Source organism: Silene latifolia, chromosome Y, assembly GCF_048544455.1.
Source record: "Silene latifolia isolate original U9 population chromosome Y, ASM4854445v1, whole genome shotgun sequence".
In the NCBI taxonomy this organism is placed as follows: domain Eukaryota; kingdom Viridiplantae; phylum Streptophyta; class Magnoliopsida; order Caryophyllales; family Caryophyllaceae; genus Silene; species Silene latifolia.
Genome location: NC_133538.1, coordinates 95440150 through 95449297, shown reverse-complemented (window position 1 = coordinate 95449297; position 9148 = coordinate 95440150). Strand labels below are relative to the sequence as shown.

At 33.9% G+C, this 9148-nt stretch overlaps 1 long non-coding RNA gene across 1 annotated transcript; it reads left to right on the top strand.

Moving 5' to 3' along the window:
* Positions 1-2515: 2515 nt before the first annotated feature.
* On the top strand, positions 2516-7191 carry LOC141627064 (uncharacterized). Its single transcript, XR_012536627.1, has 3 exons — positions 2516-2605; positions 5507-5573; positions 7118-7191. It is a non-coding gene; the product is annotated as an uncharacterized LOC141627064 (long non-coding RNA).
* The last annotated feature ends 1957 nt before the right edge of the window (positions 7192-9148 follow it).

Below are 9148 nucleotides of genomic sequence, written 5' to 3'. Positions count from 1 at the left end.
TCTACAAATTCAACAAACTGAGGAAGGCATCAAGATTCATCAACAGAAATATATGAAGGAGTTACTTAGAAAGTTCGGAATGGAAAATTCCCATGCTATGTCAAGTCCAATGGTCGCAGACAAGAAATTGACCTTAGATGAAGACGGTAAGTCTGTTGATGAAACAACTTACCGAGGAATGATTGGGTCATTGCTATATTTAATTGCAAGTACACTGGATATCATGCTTAGTGTATGCGTGTGTGCTAGATATCAATCATCTCCCAAAGAATCGCATATGACGGCCGTAAAAAGGAACTTACAATATCTTATTGGGACATCCAAACTACATCTATGGTATCCTATGGAGTGTCATTTCGATCTTGACGGATATTCAGATGCCGATTACGCAGGATGTTCCTTAGACAGGAAAAGTATGTCAGGTTTTGCCACATTTGTTGGACCTTGCATTATCACTTGGGGTTCAAAGAAGCGGAATTCAGTTGCCCTTTCAACAGCAGAAGCAAAATATATTGCAGCACGACTGGTATGTACTCAATTATTATGGCTTAAGCAACAGTTATGTGGTTATGGTGTTAACGTAGATTGTATTCCTATTTTATGCGATAATACAAGTGCTATTATAATTTCCAAAAACCCCGCGCAGAACTCGCGTACTAAGCACATTGAAATTCGACACCATTTTATACGTGACCATGTTGAAAAAGGAAATATAAAACTTTGAATTTTGTAGTACTGAAGAAGAATGGGCAGACATTTTGACAAAGCCTTTAGCTAGAGGACGTTTTGAGACTTTACGGTTGGAAATTGGTTTAATCGGTGGCACCTAAACTATCAAAATTATTTCTTAACCGTATGACTGACTAGTTAAGACGAGATTGTATATCTGTGTCCGTATTTTCCGCTGCAAGTACATTCTTATATAGTATTTTATTATTTTATGAGAATATTCCGTTTGCTAGCCTGTTATATTTTGTGTTGTATACAAACTATATTTCTCATTATTTTCATATACATTTTAAGGTTTAGAGCTTCATAAACCAATGACATTCATGATTGCTTTCATTTAGGATGTGAGTAGTACTGCTTATGTGGCATGTAACATCAAATTACATAAGCATGAAATTTGTCTCTTATTACCTGTATGCACTCGCGTTTGTGGTGGTGACACATGTGGAGAGGCGGCCCTTCCTTTACGTTTTACCTAATAACCTCACATTAGCCAAATTTGCCATGTTTTGACCTATTTATTCAACTACATTCCATATGGCCTACCCTTGTCAAGGTAGTCTTGTTGGTAAGTTTTGAAGTTGTTGTGGTCAATTTTGTTGATTTTGTGATGGATATTGGAAGGAAGAAGAAAAAGATGGACTGGAACAAAAAAAATATATACAAATATATATAAAAAAAAGGGAGAAAAATGATACTATAAAAGATGGAAAAGCAAGAAACTCTTATTTCTCATATTCTTATCATTTCCATATTACTTAAGGAGAAGTACTTGTTGATGTGAGTGTGTTTGTGCCATACTTGGCATGGTGTATCATCTTTCATGTTGGGTTGGAAAGTGAAATGTGGTTACTTTTGGTTGTGATCGGTGCTAGCTTGGCTTTTACCTCCACATATCCAAATTATTTTGCCTCTTCTTACCCAATTAACTCACCTCACATTACTTTGTAAGTCCTCGGCATGTGTTTTGGACCTCGCTTGGTTGGAGTGGGTATGTACAGTTACTAGAGATATCTATCATGTTAGATTACATGCATGCTTTGGTAGGTCGTAGTTAGGTGAGTGACCACTTTCCTTCTCTTCTACAAAATCTATACTCAACTTGGTTTGTATTACACACTTTATATGTAGGGCTTGCTTATGTTGAAGTCGTTCTTATGCTATAATATATGCTTTGATTAATATATATTTCTTGCCTCGGTTGATATCATTCTAGTCGTTTTATGTCTGTTCTCGTCTTTTCGATGATGTCAAGAGGGGGAAGAAATGACCATGATTTAGTATTTTTCTAAGCTTGCTCCTTGTCAAGACATATTGTCTCTTAAATTCCTTAAAGTTTTGGTCTTGTATATAATAGTTTTGATCTTGCGTTGCTCTTTATCTATCAAGATGACAGTATTATATTGAGGAGGAACTATATAGTTAGTCACAATTTTTGGAGACTTGCCATCACACTACAACAAATCCCTTGCATTTTTTACGCTACCGTAATAATGCTTTAATGGAGCGTCGAACACAATACTCACTTCTCGTCCCTTTTTGACATCTTATACCATCACGTTAATAACATACATACACGGGCGCAATATCAGAGCGCAATATAATTTACCTAAAAACATTTTCCTAAAATAATCCACCGCCAAACATTTTCATCTTCACCGCCTAAAACTCTTTGTCTCCCGTATATTTCCCATTATCGCCTCCTAATCTTGTCATCTCCCAACTTCGATTTCAATTCCATCATCTTTCAACTACTTCGCAGTTTCCTATCTCACATTCCTATCGATTCACCTCCTCAAAACACAATCAAATTGAAATTTCGATCGATTTAATTGGGGCGATTCATTCCAGTTACAAATTTTAATTGACCAGCAAGGTTAGTTTCTAATTTTAAGCATCAATCTACTTGTGTTTAGTTTGTTTCATCATATATATATCATGATTTTGATCATGGTACAGAATAATATGTAATTTTCTTAACCCTAATGTTGAATTCCTTCGTAAGTCTGAACTTGTTTTATTGATGTTTTGTGTGAATCGTATTGTAAATGATCAATGTCCGCTGGTGATAATCATATCACTAGATCAATGGGACGACCTGTTCATGGACGTCATAATCATGAACAAGTGATTAAAGTATTAATTGGCAGTATTGATGGGAGGATCTGTTCATACTTTCTACGCGAGAAGCATCAAGCTGATTTTCCTCAAATTGGAAAAAATCCAGTGATTAGAGTATTAATTGGCAGGTTACTGATATGGGTTTGGTTTTCATAATCATTTACATCAAGCTGATTTTCCTCAAAGTTTCTAATTTAATCCTAAAACATATTGTATATTAATAGATAAGTTAATAATTCATCAAACACACACACACATTCATATCAACTTGTGTTGTCATGTCGTCTAAACTACATCAGTTTGCCTGACGCTTGATGATTCGTCTAAGGTCGTTATTCAAGGTCGTTAATGGATACAATCAGCGAATAAATGCCGTAATAAAAAGTAAGTAGTTAAGATCAAATAATTTTGGATTCCCATATTTGGTATTACACCATGCAAAACAAATACCGTTTCAGCTGCTATCTAAATATAGAGCAGTGAAGCCATCCAGTATTAAGTATGAAATTTTGCAACATAAAATAATACACTTCAAATAAACTGAAATTTTGTCAAAATTTGAACTCATGATGGATTCTACTGATTGTTAAACTGACCAGTAAATAAAATTGGAACTCGAACAGTTTAAAAGCTATGATGATATCTTCAAACTTTCAAGGTAGCACTGAGCAAGGGTAGCTTGTTAGCAGCTCTATATTTGTAGTCTTTCTCCAAAGCAGCTGCATCAAGAGAATGCAAATCTACACTGTCTTTATCATCCTTGTTTCTGCCTTTCGTCAGCTGTCCGATGGCCGAAGTACACTGCGTGACAAGATTTATACATAAATGACTAGTTAAGTGTTTCTCACATCCAATGGAGCCAAAGATGACTGCAATTTGGCTTTGAGAAACATGAGTGCCAGTAGTTTATGCAAAGCTCAGTACAGTTTTACGTATAGATGACATGGGAACGGACAATATGGGTGTTTAAACAAGGGAAATCATGCATACATCAGCTAATGTTGACTCTCTTCTTTTTGTTGTATTAATGACTTTGACCTTAAGCTAAACGAGAAAGATAGAACAGTGACATTACATCTCCAAAATCAAATAGTTGGTGACAAGAATTATTTCACTGAGCTAACGCTCGTCTGTCAACATCTATGCAACTTGACTCTTCATAGTATCGGTGTGCAATAGAATGCATATAGGTAGAAATGTGCAACCAACACTCTCCAATCCAACACTTCTCTCATAAGGCCAAAAAACGGTAACAGGCAAAAAAAAAAAAAAAAAAAAAAAACTCCCTCCGTCCCAATCATTTGTTTCACTTTAATTTAAAAGTTCTAACAAGAGTAAAAAAGATGAACAAATTATTGGGCCGGCGGGATTAGAGGAAGAGATTATTTATGAATTTTCAGGCTATAGGAATGATATTTTATGATACTAAGTCTTATTTCTCAAAGATCTCTCCATTTTACTTTAGAAATTAAAGAGTTTTCAAGTATAGAATTATATAATCAAGACATGTCCTTGCACTAATATTCTTATTTCAAGATAGAGATCCTTGGTCTTAAAATATGACATGGTGAGCCGATGACAAAAAGAGTTATAAAGCAAGGCAAGTGACAACAAAATAAGTAGCATTTGAAAATACCTCTGCTCCAACATATATTGTGCTTTAATACTAGCTTTTGGATTGTATGTAAACATCTTTGACAGTATTTTATTTGAGTTGAAGCATTTTATTCAAGCTGCTACATCAATATACCTACAAGATTATTTAAGATCCTGACTTCAGATTGTAAGGAACTCGTCAACCTTGTTTAACTAGAACTCATGAACCCTAAATGAATTCCAATACTTGTTATACTGGCAACCTATAGAGAGGATAACCTATTAGAAGTTAAAAGCGATTTAGCTAGACTACATTGAAAGCATGTTTACTTTATGCTGTCTATAGCTTTGATGCCTTCATGTGACTAAAATGATCAGATTTCATGAAGTATACTAGTTATATACCTAACCATGGGGAATGAAGTCGGGTACGGGATATGGGATGACTGATGAGGTACGACTCGATGCAGCAGGTTCTTAAAATGTGAACACATATTAGGATTGAGCCAGAGTGACGTGAGAGATTAGCTAGAGGGAGGAGGTTGGGTTTGGTAATTAAGGGCTGGAATGTTGACTTAAGCAGGATCAATATAATAATATTAGTAATAATTAATAAAGACAAGACAAAGGAAAAAGCAGATGGCATTATGGCAACGCGTACGAAACCAGGGCAATGCTCTCTAAATCATTTTTTCTACGCTTCTTATCCTTCCCCTAATCATTCCTTCATCACTTTTTTCAATTGATTATTGTGTGTTTTTTCTTCTTATTTGCTTATTTTTTGGTTAGAATCTCGAATAATCAGGTGTACTCTTTGTACATCTGTCCACCCTTCGTAGTCTTTTGAGCCACGTTAGTATAACCGTGAATCAGCTCATACTTATTTGTTACTCTTAATTTATATTCATTTGCATAAGTTGATATTGATATTGATATTAATATTGATATTGTGGCGAATTTATTTATTTATTTATTTTTATTTTATTTTTACAATTGGCTAAAATGAATTAGTACTGGATTCAATTATTTATCAGTTTGTTTCTTTTTTTTTTTCATATAGTTGCGAGCAAATTCCGTCAGTGAGTTATAGGAAGGATCAAGTTCACCGCTTTAGCCAAAATTTGCAGGTGAGGATTCAAATTCTTTAAATAGTTATGTGATTATTTTGTTTTCTGGTGAATTCAAGTTAACCGCTTCAGCCAAATTCATTGTTTTAATCCGTTATGTACTGTTTCTACTTTTTCCTTGATCAGTCGTGTCCTTGAAAGCAATTTTTATCAGTTATATTAATTTGAGAATATGAATTTGCGGTTTACTTGTTCCTTATTTACGCATATCAGTAGGTTTATGTTGTATTGTGATAGGATATGAACTTAAAAATTCATGCAGAACTTATAATTATAATTCATGCAGACACTTAACTTATACTATGTTGCTTGTAAATTTTAACTAAGCTGGTTATTTTTTAATTGTATTATGCTCTATACATGAATATATAATTTTAATAGTTATGGACTTTTGATCTTATTTTGTGTAGACATGGATACTAGTTAAATAAAATTGCCAAATGATCATGATAGATACATAGATGGGTGTTTGAAATTTCTTGAGTTAGCTAAAGAAAATCTCGTGGAAGGAAAGACTAAGTGTCCGTGTAAAAGCTGTAAACTACGTTGTTGGTTGACATTAAAGGAAGTAGAGGAACATATTTTATTTAAAGGTTTTTATCAAAGATATACAAATTGGATATGGCATGGTAATGGAGATGTTCTTGATAATATGCACGAGTTTGAGGTGGGGAGCAGTAGCGTAGGGTCTCTTGTGGGTCGTGATGATATGCAAGGTTTATTAAATGCAGCTTGGGTTACTGATAATCATAATCATCCTGCTGAATAAATTCAGTGTAGTTGTAGTGATGAGTCTAATGATGATGATAATTTGGAAACTGATGATGAGTATGATGATGACTACAATCAAAGCCCAAGAGCAAACAACATTAAGGAAAATGAAAAATATAAACACTACTACAAATCCCTTATATTTAAGACGCTTCACTATTGACGCTTTAATAGAGCGTCGACCACATAACCCACTTCCCACTTAATATTTATTAGCGCAATTCTTAAATATTGAAAATTCACGAAAATTCCACCAGCGACTAGGATACTCCGTCTAAACCCATGCGCCATTCACCTTCTTCACCCATTTTCAGTAGTCCCTTGAACAAAACCCTAATAATAACTGCAAAGTCTCAACAATAATCAAAAATCTTTCAACAAAAATCGATTAAAACAAAACCCTAATAATATTTGTTGCGTTGATTGTTCAATTTAGAAGTTCTAGAAACCACCACTACACCTCTTCTTCGTTTCCTTCATCCTTAACCCTCACGTTGTAATTTGTCCTACATAGTCGCAAAACTGCATCATCTATCACAGATTGTGCGCCGTCGTTCGATCTATTCATTCATCTGTCTTTTGTGAGTTTTAATTTCTTATTTTGTATTAAATTTGTGAGCTTTTTCACTCCTAATTACTGGACAAAGTCCTTAATTAATGCTTTTAGCGGCTAGAGTTTTTGCTTTCTGATTAATTTAGGCCTCAACTTCTTCGTAGATTAATTCTTTTATGATTATTAATAGTCTTTTTTTTCATGATTGTCATGTGGATAGGTAATAATCGACCTGAAGAAGGGTAGCAAATCGTTCAAGTTCTAAATGAACTACATCTCCAAGGCGGTATTAAAGCTAAACTTTCTTTAATTTTTTATAATTTTATAATTCATACTATTGTATACAAACCCTCACACAATGGAATTCTATTCCTTTGTTGTATGCACTCCAATTTAAATGAGATGTTCATAAAAGGAAATACAAGATGGAACTGACATATTTTTGGTTATTTTATCATTCCTGGTTGAAACTTAATCTTACTAAAGGTTCTTTGTTAAAGGGCAGAAGTCTCGTAACTGTTAATTTTGGGGCTTCTATTTTGCCTGAAGCATAATTTAGGTATCTGATTCAATTTTTACTCAAATGGCCTAAAATTCATGTCGTATAAAAGTATTTTATTGGTACTTCTTCTGAAATAGTAGGTGTTAATTAGCATTGTATTGGGCTAGTAGTTTAAACTTTAAACCAATTGTGGTACTATATACTTCCTCTGTCCCAATCATTTGTTTACACTTGATTAAAATACCTCTCAAAATGAATATAAAAAGTATATAAATGACGGAGACGGAAAGAGAAGTCAGTTGAACTAGGCTCTTTGTTCATGTAAGTGTTATTGTGGTTCATTAAGTTTGCATATGTAATAGAATATAGTTTGCATATGACCACTCATAGTTTGTGTATGTTTTTTGTTTCACTTGTGCCTTCAAGGGCCTATCAATTCTATGTCTTTCTTCTTATACTTTAGGATCCCATCTTTATTTTATTTTATTTTTTCTTTTGTTACTAGAATGTCAGTCCCCCTTTTCCTAATTGTTTGGCAGTATAGTGTGCATCAACTCTATCCTAAGATTAGTAAAATAATATTACTCTTGGTTGCGTATATTAAAGTTGGTTTCTTAACTCTCTTCTAAGACGGTCATATGTCATATCCGTCTCACGACAGTCCATTTATGTAAAAACAAAACACTCTTTCGTTACATAAATGAATTGTCTTTTATGTAATGGAACCGACGTCTCATGGTGTGAAACCGTCTTAAACTATAATTTGTGTATATAGATAGACGGGATTGGACCGTCTCCGGATAAAAACTTTCAAAGTATGTATTACGTGCTCGTAGTATTTGTGTTGTTGCGCTTTGATTGGTGTGTTGGATGGTACTTGAGAAGTGTAAAGACTACTAGCATCGATCGTTAGGTCATTGAGACTAAACTATATAATCCGTAAGCGTGCGTAAGTGCTAAGAATGGGCTATGAACGTTTGGTCGATGAACATGTTAGCATTGAAGTGGGGGAATTGGATGATCAATCCACTTGAACCCGAGAAAAGATGATCAACTTTGAAAAATGTAATTGTAGTTACCCCTTTAATTGGCTCTCAAAGAAGTTCTTATATCCCCAAATGTAAGGCCTTTTGAAAGGAATACATGGGCAATAACTTCCTTATAATAAGCAACGGGTTAGATCCACTTCCAACTATGTGCCTTTAGATCTTGTTAATGCAGGTATAAACGAGATAGGAATTGGTGGTGTCTTTCTCTTGGTTTGATTTGATAATATCAAAAATATTACATGTGTAAGTATTGTCTTAAATTCATGTCTTATAGAAGTATTGTCTTATAGAAGTATTGTGAAATATAAAATATGTTACTAGTATTGCCGCTTTTGAAACAATATGTCGTCATTACCATTATTTTGAGCTAATAGTTTGACATTTAAACCATTTGTGAATTGTGAAACTATTTTATCACTTAGAATATGCTCTTAGTTCATGCAAGTATTATTATGGTTCATTATAGTTGTCTATGTACTTGTATATAGATTCAATATTGATGCGAATATCCTTCAACATTGATGTTTGGAACTACTTGTTGTACACTTTGGTTTATTCTTTATAGGTTCATCAAGATGGAAAACGGTCAATGCAAGATTGTTCCTCAAAGTATTCACATCTGATGTAAGTACACAATTAAGAGAGTTCTCTTATTAAGATATATATTTCCTTGTCAAAATTGGTTTTTAGGTTTTCATTA